The sequence below is a fragment of the Hylobates moloch genome, unplaced genomic scaffold (genome assembly GCF_009828535.3).
Source record: "Hylobates moloch isolate HMO894 unplaced genomic scaffold, HMol_V3 SCAFFOLD_8, whole genome shotgun sequence".
Taxonomy (NCBI): domain Eukaryota; kingdom Metazoa; phylum Chordata; class Mammalia; order Primates; family Hylobatidae; genus Hylobates; species Hylobates moloch.
Genome location: NW_026652283.1, coordinates 118,990,132 through 119,004,062, shown reverse-complemented (window position 1 = coordinate 119,004,062; position 13,931 = coordinate 118,990,132). Strand labels below are relative to the sequence as shown.

Genomic DNA, 13,931 nt, shown 5'->3' with positions numbered 1-13,931 from the left:
AGACCTAGAAAGGCTGTGAATTCTATTTATATTGTATTCATGCAATCAATAGGATTAAATTTGGAGCCCAAGTATTTGCTACACTGGTTCTACAGCTACAAGAAAGAGGAGACTTGGCCGGGCACGGGGGCTCACGCCTGTAATCCCAACACTTTTGGAGGCCGAGGCGGGTGGATCAGGAGATCAGGAGATCGAGACCAGCCTGGCTAACATGGTGAAACCCCATCTCTACTAAAAATACAAAAAATTAGCTGGGTGCAGTGGCAGGCGCCTGTAGTCCCAGCTACTCGGGAGGCTGAGGCAGGAGAATGGTGTGAACCCGGGAGGCAGAGCTTGCAGTGAGCTGAGATAGTGCCACTGCACTCTGGCCTGGGCGAAAGAGCAAGAGTCTGTCTCAAAAAAAAAAAAAAAAAAAGGAGAGAAGAGACTTCAGCCAAAAATAAAATTAAAACCTGAGCTGCTATTTTCTTAAGCTCTATTCTAAAATTTAGCTTACCCCCACAGTTCTTGTGTTAACAGCAGCAAATCCGTATGGGTCTGCAGCAACCTCAATTCTTGCCTCCTCGGAAGAAAGAATTTGACTGAGGGGCATAAGGCAGAGGGAAAAACTAAGGCAAATTTTTGAGCAGTAGTGAAGGTTTATCAAAAAGTTTTAGAGCAGGAAAGAAAGGAAGTAAAGAGAAGTAGTGAAAGTTTATCAAAAAGTTTTAGAGCGGGAAAGAAAGGAAGTAAAGTACACTTGGAAGAATGCCAAGCAGGCAACTTGAGAGATTCAAGTGCACTGTTTGACCTTTGACTTGGGGTTTTCTACGTTGGCAGGCTTGAGGGGTCTGCATCTCTTTTTCCCTGATTCTTCCCTTGGGGTGGGTCTCCACATGCTCAGTGGCCTGCCAGCACTTGGGAGGTGAGCATGCGCAGTGTGTTGACTAAAGTTGTGTGCATGTTCACTTGAGGCATTTTTTCCTTATCAGTCAAACATTTCTGGAGGAAGGTCATATACCAGTTAAACTCTGCCATTTTGCCTCTTAGTGCACATGCTTGAGCCCACTAACCCAGCTCCCGAGTTCTTACTGGGAAGCTGCTCATCACCAGCTTTAGGTGTGTTCTGTCTACTGTGAGACCGCCCTTCCCTGGTGCCAGTTGTGACCAATTACTGTTTTAAAGAGACAGCTTAACAACTGCTGACCGTTACCTGACGGTCACCTGCTGCTCCTCGTTGGGGGATGGGGCCCTCTCCTGCTCTGCTCATGTCTGCTTCGCTACCTAACTGACATTCACCTGCAGTTCCTCATTGAGGGGTGGGGCCCTCTCCTGCTCTGCTCGTGTCTGCCTCACTACCTACCTGACAGTCACCTGCCGTTCCTCGTTGCGGGGTGGGGCCCTCTCCTCCTCTGCTGTGTCTGCCTCACTACCTATTCTAGCACTTGTGTTCCTCATTCCCATCATAATGGCCAATAGCAGCAACCACTTGGGCTACCAAAAGCTTGCCTTAAATAGCTATTTTTACCGGCTGTCTGTATGCCACTTTCAAGTGGAAACAAAGACATCCAGGTCAGATATCAAATAAAAACCAAACCAGATACCCAGTTCTAGAATACCCAGGTCAGCAAAAAAAAAAACGCATTACTGCAGAAATAGACCTATACTTCTACTAATTTAGACCAACTGATTTAGACCAAGATGCCAAGGCAATGCAATGGAAAAAGTAAGGCCTTTTCAAATCGATGGGCTGTGTATATGAAATAAATGAATCCTGACCCATATCACACCATACACAGAAGTAATTTCAAGATAGATGATGGACCTAAATGTTAGAGCTAAAATGATAAAGCTTGTAAAAGAAAATAATACAATATCTTCTCAATATTGGAATAGGTGAAAATTTCTTAGGATTCAGCATGTACTAAGCATGAAATAAATAATTGATCAAATGGGTTTAATAAAAATTAAAACCATTTTTAAGAACTCTTCACACTGTATACTTAAGAACAGAGTATTTCTCTTTGTGCAAATTTCAATTTTTTAAAAAACCTACTTTATCATTTCTTTCTTAAAGAATTAGCAAAAATCTGAAAGTTTGACAACTACTTTGTGATGGAGGCAGAGAAGCACCGCCACTAAACACACACATGCACACACATGTACACACACATGCACACACAAGTACCCACAGAAACATAGTACAAACACAAGTGCACACACACGCACACAAGTACCGACACACGTACATGCACACAGTACATGTGCACACACGTACATGCACATGGTACATCTGCACACATACGTACATGCACACACGTACACATACGTGTACACACACACCCTCTCACAGGAGCTTGGTGGAGTGGTCTGGTCATTTCAGCTTCTCTATCTGCCTACTGGCCTGAGCTGAAGGCACAAGACTGCAGCCTCTCCTAGCCTCAGCCTTCTGAACTTTAAGCCCAGGGAATCATCACTGCTCTTAGTTCATAGACAAGAGGAAATCCTTTTTAAACCCAGCTTTCTTGGGGACACTACCCCATCTGCGTGTAGCCACCATTCTTTGCTTCCCAGCTGCCAAAATTCATCTGGCCACTGCAGCTTTAGACCAAAACGGACTGTAGGTGTATACTGATTCTTCCTGCTAAGGCGTTTAGGTGCTTCCTCACCTAAATGCTTTCCAGACTCAGATGGTGGACAAGCTATCCTGTTCTGAGAAAGCTAATGAAGGCCAGGCTAAAGGAACTGTCTTTACATCATATTTTCTTTTTTCTCAAATGCATATGCACAAAGGTTGATGCTTTTCCTTTGTTGTTGTTGTTCACAGCTCATGGAATTCCACTTAAGGCAAACTCATATAAAATGCTCTCTTTTTAAAAAAATATTCTGCAGCTTTTTCATTCTCTGTCTTCAAAAATATGCCAAGTTGCCTCAGTAAAGAATGCTGTTTTGTATGTCATGCCTGATTGAAAAAATTCTGCTCAACGATCATTGCATGAAGAATGGACAGTCCACCCTCTCGTCCAGATGGCCCGAAAGGTGCCCTTGGTGTCCATCAGACTGTCAGACTGCTGTTTACTGGGGCAGCTCCCAGGGTCTCTGCTCTTCTTTTGAGTCTGCACCACCGACATCAATTTAAGCTTCAATTGGAGCTCCTGATGCTTGCGAGCAAAGGTACCTTGACTGCTACATCTCATTAGCTGTGTTTTTTTTTCCCCCACCCCAACACTAGGACATTTCTGCTTCAGTGACTTCTGATCCTGAATGTTAGCTTTGTTGTTCATAATCTCTGAGAGCCAAAAGCAACTTTTACTGGGGACTCAGGACCAGATGGTAGCTGAGGGAGCAAGCAGGGTGAAGGACAAGGATCTTTCTGGAAACCAAATCTGCAGGTTTCTGGGATGAGCTACCAGTGAAGCGGGAGGGAGTTCAACATGTTTCCTATGTCATGAGCCGTCTACCCTTTTGTAGGATAAAAGCTGCTGTGGAAGGATGCCTGTTTGCAAGGAGGAAAGAGCAAGCTTCCTGCTTCCCAGGTCCCTGGCATGCTCCCCCTGGTGGAAAGGCACTCCCTCCAAACTCTTGGAGAGGACTCAGGCTGAAAGTGGCAAGCTACTTCTGAGTTCCAGGTGACCCGTAGGCTGTGAGGTGGGTCTTAGCTATCTTTTAAGTACTGCTGTAGTTCTATGATTAGTTCAGGCACACCTCATCATCTGAGAGCCACTCATTGCAACCTGGAGTTGCCTTCTACCTTAGTGCACAAACTGAGAAGGACGCTTGGCTTTTGAGACAATGTGGTGTTTAATCACCAGAATAATAGAAGCATCACAAAATACAGTAACGGGATGGCCCAGGGTGAGAGAAGCGAAGCGTACGCAGAGTCTGGCTCATACTTATAAGGCTTCCCTGCCAGCACAGTCTTCCTCTGGATCCAAAGCAGATAATTGGACACCTCAGTGTACACTCCAGGCATGTTCTTCTGGCCACGGCCCACACCCTAGCTGATAATACTCAGCTGGTACCATGTGCTTTTGTTCTTTTTCTGGCAAACCAGAGGCCCCCCTACTGTCACCCTAGGAAAGAAAGGTTGTTTGGGAGGGGAAGGGGCAGGAACAAGTTACTCTTACAGCCTACTGAGGTGCAGCCCGCTGGCACGAGGCAAAAAGCACTTATGGCACCTTTTGATGAGCAGACTTCTTTATTTTAAGAGTCGGGGTCTTGCTGTGTTGCCCAGGCTGAAGTACAGTGGTGCAATCATAGCTCACTGCAATTTTGAACTTCTGGGCTCAAGCAATCTTCCTGACTTGGCCTCTCAAAGGGCTGGGACTACAGCCTTTGGGACAATAGTTTTGATTAGGCTCTCCAACCACATAGCTATGCTCTGGGACTTCTGGAAAAGAAAACAAACAATTTGGTCAACAAGGACTGTCAGTCATCACCATTTAGTCTCATGCATTAGTTTTATTATGATTTTTGAGACGGAGTCTCACTCTGTCGCCCAGGCTGGAGTGCAGTGGTGCAATCTCAACTCACTGCAACCTCCTCCTCCTGGGTTAAAGCAATTCTCCTGCCTCAGCCTCCTGACTAGCTGGGACTGCATACACATGCCACCATGCCTGGCTAATTTTTGTATTTTTAGTAGAGATGGAGTTTCACCATATTGGCCAGGCTGGTCTTGAAGTCCTGACTGCAAGTGATCTACCCACCTCGGCCTCCCAAAGTGCTGGGATTACAGGCGTGAGCCACCGCGCCCGGCTCATGCATTAGTTTTAATACAACAAGGGCTGGTTTTATAATCTGTTTTATCTCTAAGCACTTTTGTATGTTTTTTTCAAAATTCTTCACATTTTCCCCCTGCCTTTTCACCCCAAATCCATTTTCAGCCAACCCATTTTTCTCTTTCTGTGTTGTTCATGATAACAAAAAGTAAAAAACACCAACAAAAACCCACTGCACCTTGTAATAGGTCACTGGAAAAATACAGTAGATATACAAACTGACATATGCCAGTGCAAAAAATTACAAATATTGTATGAAAATGTTATCTTGTGGCACAAAACATTGAATTATAAACAACTTACAGATCCTGAAACATCCTGAAAAAGATGGCCAAATAGCACAAATAAATGGAGCAGATGTAATTAATGTGAAAATTGAGGAATATGGTAACTCTCATGGTTTTCTTTTTTTTTCTTTTTTCTTTTTTTTTTTTTGAGGCGGAGTCTTGCTCTGTCGCCCAGGCTGGAGTGCAGTGGCGCGCTCTTGGCTCACTGCAAGCTCCGCCTCCCAGGTTCACGCCATTCTCCTGCCTCAGCCTCTCCGAGTAGCTGGGACTACAGGCGCCCGCCACTACTCCCGGCTAATTTTTTTGTATTTTTAGTAGAGACGAGGTTTCACCGTGGTCTCGATCTCCTGACCTCGTCGCCCGCCTCAGCCTCCCAAAGTGCTGGGATTACAAGCGTGAGCCACCGCACCCAGCCACTCTCATGGTTTTCAAGGTTTCCTCAAACCTTTTGGACATTTCAAAAACTTCTATTAAAAAGTAATGCATAGTGCTCACTTCGGCAGCACATATCCTAAAACTGGAACAACACAGAGAAGATTGGCATGGCTCCTGCACAAGGATGACATGCAAATTCGTGAAGCGTTCCATATGTTTACATCACACACCAGAGCCTGTCGGGGGTGGTGGGGTGGGGGCCAAGGGGAAGGAGAATGTTAGTACAAATATCTAATGCAAGTTGGGCTTAAATCCTAGGTGATGGGTTGTGATGGGTGCAGCACACCACCATGGCACATGTATACCTATGTAACAAACCTGCACATTCTGCACATGTATCCCAGAACTTAAAGAAAAAAAAAGAAATGTATAATGATAAAAAGTTGGAAAACTCAGATATGGAAAAAGACCATGAAGAATACCCACAACTATATAAATAAGTACATTTATATATAAACACACACTACATGATGAGCAGACTTTTTTTCATACACGATTTTATACACGATTGTGTATGAAGAGAATATTTCAGGAAGAATACATACCCATATAATTGCCTTTGGCGAGTGGACTGAGAATGAGTGTAAGAGGTGGAACCCCTCTTCACTGTGCAGCCATCTGTGCTACTTGAACTTTCTTTATCATATATTCAAATAAATAAATGCAATCAACAATCCTCCTAATTCCACCCCTCCAGAGGCAACTCCTATTGCCACCTTCTGATGTAACTTTCCACACCCTCGTCTATCAATGTGCACCCATCATATTTTAGAGATAGGATCAGGATGTTCATACTGTTTCACAGCTTATAAGGCTTTATTTTCAAAAATGTTAAGTGACACACAAAATGTTGAAAAAAATCACCACTCTATGTGTTGCAAGTCCAAATACAAAACATTAAAACAAACAACTTCCTTCCCAAAGCCGGATATGGGTTTATTTTATTTTTTTTAACCAGATTGCTATTATGAAGAAATTGCTATGCTCATCAGCTTGCTTTGAACGAAGCCGTTCTTTACCAAATGCCCTGAAGTCATTGGAAAGTCACACGACCTTGCTTTAAAGTGAAGAATTATAATTGTTTCTCTGAAGATGAGGGAGCTGCGCGAAGTTTGTCAGATGCAACAGAGGTACGGTTTGGATCTTAAATTTCTGAAGCCACTTAGGCCTTGATTCAACCTCCAGTGTGAATGTTCAGTTGAATGAATCTGAACAGTGTCTTACGCAGTTTAAGGCTCAGTTTTTACATTGATGGTAAAAGTAACATCTCTCCTGCAGGACGGCTCTGTGAATGGAAGGAAACAGCTAAATCCAGGTCTTTATACATGACAAGCATTGACTCAGTGGAAACTCCTGCTATTTTTGTGGTTTTTAGACCAGGCAGATCTGGGCATCACTAGGGGAGGTTTTTCCTCAGACGCAGAAGGCGGTTCTAATCTCAGAGTCCGGATGCCCTCGTTAGAATTCTGGGCCTGTAATTCGCCTTGCTGGGGTGTCCTCAGCAAGACTTTCAGCTTGTCTGATCCTTGTTTTTCTTATCTGAAATAGGCCTGTCTCACAGAGCTAATTCCCAACACTTCTGTGTATTTCTGGCAGCCGTGTGTATGCTATTCAGAACTGGACAGGAGTGAAAGAGAGTGATGAAGACAACAGTGTATATAGCATCTCCTATTACCTATTAGCTCAGTGCTTCATGTGCATTACCTCACTGAATTCTCGCAACAGCCCAAAAAGGTAGGAACTCTTACTATTCCCATGTTACAGATGAGGAAATCGGAAAAGGCACAGGCACGGGGGACATCTCTTGCCAAGGTCACACAGGCAGTTCAAGTAGGGGAGCCAGGAGGGAGACTGGGTCATCTGACTTCGGAGCCTGCACCCCTAACCACTGCCTCTCATTGCTTCCCTTTGGTTACAGAGGACTTGTTCTTTTAAGATCTTACAGACGATCTGGACTGGGTTGAAAAGTATTGTCCCAAAATTCACGTCCACCCAGAACCTCAGAATGTGACCTCATTTGGAAATAGAGTCTTTGCAGATATAATTAGTTAAATTAAGATGAGGTCATAGTGGATTGAAATAGACCCTAATCCAGTGACCCAGCAGAAGTAATTCCTCCGACTGCCCCAGAACCCATCGGGGCAGGCAGCTGAGGGCATGGGGGCGGCCCTGGAATAGGGGCTGTGGTGGTACGTTGAGTACCTGGCTGCACTGGTTGTAGGGCTACAGTGGTTGTGGGGCTGATGGGAAACTACTAAAGTTTGCGGGAAGCAAGTAGAATTTCCTAAGAACATAATGGATGGGGAGGGGAAAACCTGTGGTGGCTGTGAAGGTCCTGATGCCGTGTATGTCCAATTAATATCGTCCAGTGGCCATGAATTTACTGTAAAAATAGAACATGCATTAACTTCAAGCATGATAAAAGCCATGTTAAGCTTAAAAAGCTTAAAAGCCTTTAAAACAGCTCCCAGGCCAGGCGCGGTGGCTCACAGCTGTAATCTCAGCACTTTGGGAGGCCGAGGTGGGTGGATCACCTGAGGTCAGGAGTTTGAGACCAGCCTGGCCAACATGGTGAATCCCTGTTTCTACTAAAAATAAAAATAAAAAAAATTTAGCCAGGCATGGTGGCGTGTGCCTGTAATCCAAGATACTAGGGGGTCTGAGGCAGGAGGATCACTTGAACCCGGGAGGCGGAGGTTGCAGTGAGCCAAGATCATGCCACTGCACTCCAACCTCGGCAACAGAGCAAGACTCCGTCTCACAAAAAAAAAAAAAAAAAAGCTCCCAGCCTGTGGCAGAGATTTGATATTCATTGACCAATAAATTGGCTGGACATGGAACAAGGCCACAGAAATTCTCAGGCTCCAGAAGATGGATCCATAGTAGATGTTAATGCACCGCCCTTGCTCTAGCTGCATGATGTCATGGTTTTGCGTTAGACCTGGTAGGTGCTGCAGAGACCTTCAGAAGATTTGCAAAGCGAAAGCAGGAGATGACCCTTTTGAGGGTCACACACTGGCGTCAACACTGCCTAACATCTCCACCTTGACAGCCGGGTAGCTCTCCTGAAGGGGGTTCATTACAATGGCCATTCTGGTACTGAAGACAGATAATAAACTATCTCTCTCTCTCCCTTTCTCTCCCACACGTACTTTAATGTCTGGGTTGTGTGGGAGCCATGATTTGAGCGTAGTCAGGGGCCACCTGCATCTAATTCACCCAAGGGACTTCTTAGCAATGCAGTTCTCACCCGCGGATCCCACCCCGTGACTACCGAGTCAGCACGCCTGGGAACTGACCTTGACAGCAAGCTCCCTAGGGGATTCTCCTGCCCACCGAGGATGAAGGGCCCTGGAGAGGCACATCCACGAGGACCCCCAGAGACCCACGTGCCAGGAGCCGCGGGCCCAGGACAGCAGCAGGGCGACCCACAGCAGGAGGGCTGCCCTTCATCCCTCCATCCTTTCATCAGCCCTGGTCCTCCCATCAGCCACAGAGAGGCTTCTGATGTGGAAGGGGGGCCGGGCGGGGCTTCACTCTCCACGCTCACTAGCTCACAGCCCAGCCTGACTGCCCGGGTCACAATAGGGAATGGATGGAGCCGCCACAGTCCAGACAAAGCCGGGATCACCCTGAACCCTGTGGGGTGTGGAGGTCAGGATGGAGCTAGGGCCGAGAGGCTCGGAGTGCGTGGACTCCCCAGCCAGCTGTGCTCCTATAGAGGCAGCATCTCAGCTTCATGAACGTGTCAGGACAAAATAGCTGGAAGCGCGCTCTAGAAGTAGCCTTGGGGAATGAGAAGGACTCAGGTTGCTGTTCCAAACCCGCTGAAGTGAAACAGCAGAGAGGGCACTGGCTGTGAGACCTTAGCGGAGTCCCTTAGCTTTGTGCCTGTGATGCCTCCGCTGTAAAATGTGCATGATGATAGTGCAGCACTATGTGGTTGAGAGGAGTGATGAGCTAATGCGTGTGTCTGAGCACAGGATGTGGCCAATACCAAGCCCACGATTTTAATTCTCCCATTTCATCCCTACTAATGTCTTCCTGCAAAGGAAGGCAACTTGGCCAGCAGTTTCTATGAATAAGACATGTCCAAAGTACAGATCCATGCCTGGATCAGCTGCAGGGTGGCTTTTTGTGGTGCACTTCTTTCATTTCTTTGTTCATGAGGTCATCCAGAGCTCTTTGGAGCACTTTCTACTTGCTGGGCTTGGAGGACAATGCAAAGATGAACAATAGATGTTCTCTGTCTCTTTGAAGCTTATAATCATCTGGAGAGACACATTGGCAGAGAGACTACCTTAATACAATGGGGTAAGAGTATCACTGGCAGCCAGGTGAGGGGCACGGGTGTGTGGTGGGTGGGAGAAGAGGCGAGGGGGAAAATTGTCTAGAGGAAATAAGGATTGTCTGGGCTAAGCCAATTCCCAAAGGGAAAGCCCTAGGGGGAGGGCAGGAATGCATTTGTTACGGTTTAAGTGATGGTCCCCCAAATTTGTATGTTGATGTTCTAATCCCCAGGCCTCAGGATGTGACTTTATTTGGAAGTAGGTCCTTGCAGATGTAATTGATTAAGAGGAGGCCATGCTGGAGTAGGACGGGCCCCCAATCCAATATGAGTGGTGATTTTATAGAAAGGGGCCATTTGCACACACTCACCCAGACAGGGAGAGCCCCATGTGAAAACTGGAGTTGCACTGCCACAAACCAAGAATGTACCAGAAGCCAGGAGGGAGAAGTGGAACGGATCCTTTTAGCACCTTCAGACGGAGCCCGGTCCTGCTAACACTGGGATTTTGGACTTCTGGCCTCCAGAGCTCCTGACAATATTTCTGTTGTTCTAAGCCACACAGTTTGTGGAACTTTGTTACAGCAACCCTGAAACTCAAGCAGCATTCTACCTGGGCAAAAAATATGTGCAAAGGTACAGAGGTGTACGGGAACTGCGGGAACTTCTGAGTTAAATCAGAATTGTTGTTTTGGTGGTTCAAAACTAGGAGAATATTGACAAATTTGCATGGTTCAAGTTAAGCTATCGAGTTGGAATAAAGTACCAGGTTGAGTGGTAGATGGCGGGAGGGGGGGGTCAATTTACTGAATAAAGCTCAAATCCGAATAAACCATCTTCCCTCCTATGCAGCCAGCGAATCGTTCTGATAAGAAATCACCGTGGATGTGACAGGTGTATGAAGAATGGCTAGTATTACTAATTAATGGCAAGGAGCTCTGGTTGCAAACATTTTCCAAAATTCTATACATAAGGGAAGTTTGCAAACATTTTCCAAAATTCTATCCATATTCTATTTTAGGGAAAATGACTATGGGACTTTGTTTCCCCAGCTGTTTTGAGGCTTTAAAATTTATCTTAGAACCTCTTGGAACTATCCCATTGGAATAACTGAAAGACAGATAAAACATTACGCAGTTCATTCATTTTATTGGACATGGAGTTTTATCAGAACCAGCAATTACTGTACTTCTCATAGCTGTAAGCAAAGCATTAGAATTCAGCAAACTAAAGCTTTTCTTTTCTCTGCCAAGCGGGGGTCCTGAAACGGGAGAGAAAGCCTCCTTGCCTCTGTTCTTTGGAAATGGCATGTATTTGGGGTCAGTAGAGCAAAACATCTCATCGCTGCTCTAAGTGTTTGCAAACTTTTGGGCACTGGAGGGCACATGCCTATGAGAACAGGGCATAGATAAAAGAATTCCTGCATTACCTGCCATCCTGCCCAAAGAAACCACACGACTTCCACGGCAGTCCCAGACTTCAGAAAGGGAGAACACAGCAAGCGCCTGCATTATCTTCATTTAGACCCCAAGTCATCCAAAAATTGCCTAGCACAGCAGTAGATGAGTTCACGTTTTAATCAAAACAGGATTGCGTAGAAACATACATCCACATGAAAACCAGTACCCAATGTTTATGGTGGCTTTCTTCTTAATTGCTAAAAACTGGTAACAACCTAAATGTCCATCATCAGAGGAAGCGATGAACAAACTGTGGTGCATTCACACAACAGCGATGCTACACAGCAGCAAAGAGGAACAGCCGACTGACACGCACAACAACTCGGATATCAGGAGCATTGCACCGAGCTGGAGAAGCCAGACACGAGCTGCTGCACACCGTATGATTCCATGGCATTCTGGGAAAGGCAAAACTCCAAGCACAGAGAATGCATGAGTTGTTGCCCAGGTTTGGGGTTCCAGGAAGGGGATGGATTACTAAGAAGCACAGGGTAATGTTTTGGGGTGAAGAAAATGTTCTATATCTTGTTGTTGTTGTGTTTTTTTTTTGTTTTTTGTTTTTTGTTGTTTTTTTTTTGTGAAACGGAATTTCACTCTTGTTGCCCAGGCTGGAGAGCAATGGTGTGATCTTGGCTCACTGCAACCTCCACCTCCCAGGTTCAAGCAGTTCTTCAGCCTCAGCCTCTTGAATAACTGAGATTAGAGGCACATACCTCCCCACCCAGCTAATTTCTGTATTTTTAGTAGAGATGGGTTTTCACCATGTTGGTCAGGCTGGTCTCGAACTCCTGACCTCAGGTGATCCGCCCACCTCAGCCCCCCAAAGTGCTGGGATTACAGGCATGAGGCATCACATCCGGCCGAAGTTCTGTGTCTGGTCACAGCCATTTACATTCATCAGAATTCACAGAACCATCCATCTTGAAGTGAATTTGCTGAATAGAAATTATACCTCAAAGACCAGACGTTCAAAAATGCCTTTGTGTTTTGTGAGCTTCAACACTCGCCCAGTGGGAACCACAAAAGCATTGCCCAGTTTGTTGAAAGCATTGCTGTTGTAACTTCAACGTGTGGGGAGAAGTTATGTTTTCATACTGTCTTTGTCTGCTCTGGCCACTGTTACAAAACACCATAGACTGGGTGGATTGATCAACACACACTTCTTTCCCACAGCGGAGGCTGGAAGTCCCCAAGACCCAGGTTCCTGGGGAGGGCTTGCTTCCTAGCCTGCAGGTGACCAGCATCTGCTGTGTCCTGTTGTGACTCTTCCTCAGTTCCTGTGCCAGAGGGGTCAGGGGGACAAGTGGGCATCCATCTTATAAGTGTCCTCATAAGGCCACCATCCTATCGATCAGGGCACCACCACCCTATACCTCAGTTAACCTTAATGACTTCCTTGGTGGCCCCCTGTCCCGTTGCAGCCAGGGTTAGAGCTTCAGCATACAAAGTGAAAGGCCACACAAATCTTTGTCCATAACAGATGCCCAGTGGACAGGACACTCGGGTGCCCTGAGGCTGCAGGAGCTGAGAGTGATCTTGCTCAGGTACTTCTGGTGGTAACTGCTTTGTGGGAAAAAGTCTGTTCCTCCTGGCAGGTGTCAGAAGTAGACAAGCTGAAGCCATGCTCGGAAAGAACCTGTGCAGGGACAGAAAGACCTGTTTGAGACCGACCTGAAAGCTCTCCCGGGGAAAGAGCAGGTAAACTTGGCTCCCTGAAGGTCCAGGGGGAGAATGGGCTTCCCTGAGAGGGCTCATCAGGGGTGCAGTGGGAGGGAATGAAAGGGGTGGACAGGGTAGGGGTGGGGCAGGGGTAGGAGAGAGGTCTGCAGCTCCACCCGGCACTACCCCCTCTGCCCACCAGTTCACAAATGTGACCCTGGCCCCCTCCCAGGCTGAACAGAGGGTCCCCCTAATTTGCTATGGCTCTGGGGAGCAGGGGCCCTGCTGGGACGCCCTGGCGAGCAGGGGGTCACTCAGGGTCTGTGCTCTGAACTCCAGGCAAGGGAGCCGGGGGAGTCATGGCAGGACAGGACATGGCCTGAGGGCCTGTGGCTCATCACCGCCCTCTGCGTCCTAATTTACGTTCCGGTGGCATCTGCTGCAAGGGAAAGCCACGCGTCAACACAAGCTGCGGGAGGAGAGGGGAGCTATTTGGGGCAGAAGACAGACTTAAGAAATAGACATTGCTCCCCGTGGATTTCAGCCCATTTCTTTTCGCTTTTGGGTTTCAGCTGTGCCCTAATTCTTCCCTGTACGGGGACAGTTGGATCTTTGCAGGCAATGCAACAGAGGTGCAACTCCAGATGTAGCGATTCCACTTTGGAAAGGGGTGCCAGGTGGGGGCCCCAGACTTGTGTCCAGGAGGGCATTGTCTGTGTGCCACAGTCCACCGGCCTCTTGGAGATGAAATCCCCATGCCAGCCAAGAGGGGCATGCGATGCCAACTTAGAGTTCAGCATCACTCTGCTTCTCCACTCACCATCACCCCTCACCTTCTCCTGGGCCCTGCCCTGATTTTCCGCATCTCCCTCCAGCCCTCTGCGGTGGATGAGGTCGATGGCTCTGCAACCAGCAGGTCTGGGGCATTAAGGAAGATGGCCCTAAGTATATCAATTAGGAAGCGCTCCAGAAGGAAACAGGATTCTACCCGAAAGTGCAAATGAAGGCATTTTAATGAAGGGACTGAAAGTTGTGGGCATTGTAA

The 13,931-nt window shown here is 46.8% G+C and overlaps 1 protein-coding gene and 1 non-coding gene across 2 annotated transcripts in view; both read left to right on the top strand.

Moving 5' to 3' along the window:
• The first annotated feature begins 2,292 nt into the window (after positions 1 to 2,292).
• The window catches only part of PRSS55 (serine protease 55), a 62,264-nt gene continuing 50,625 nt past the window's right edge, over positions 2,293 to 13,931 (top strand). The window contains exons 1-4 of the mRNA XM_058442074.1: positions 2,293 to 3,153; positions 3,451 to 3,627; positions 6,438 to 6,609; positions 12,823 to 12,925. The gene's annotated coding sequence lies outside the window, so the exon portion shown is untranslated. The remainder of the gene's footprint in view (positions 3,154 to 3,450; positions 3,628 to 6,437; positions 6,610 to 12,822; positions 12,926 to 13,931) is intronic.
• LOC116473917 (U6 spliceosomal RNA) lies at positions 5,532 to 5,638 on the top strand. The gene has a single exon (XR_004249480.1). It is a non-coding gene; the product is annotated as a U6 spliceosomal RNA (small nuclear RNA).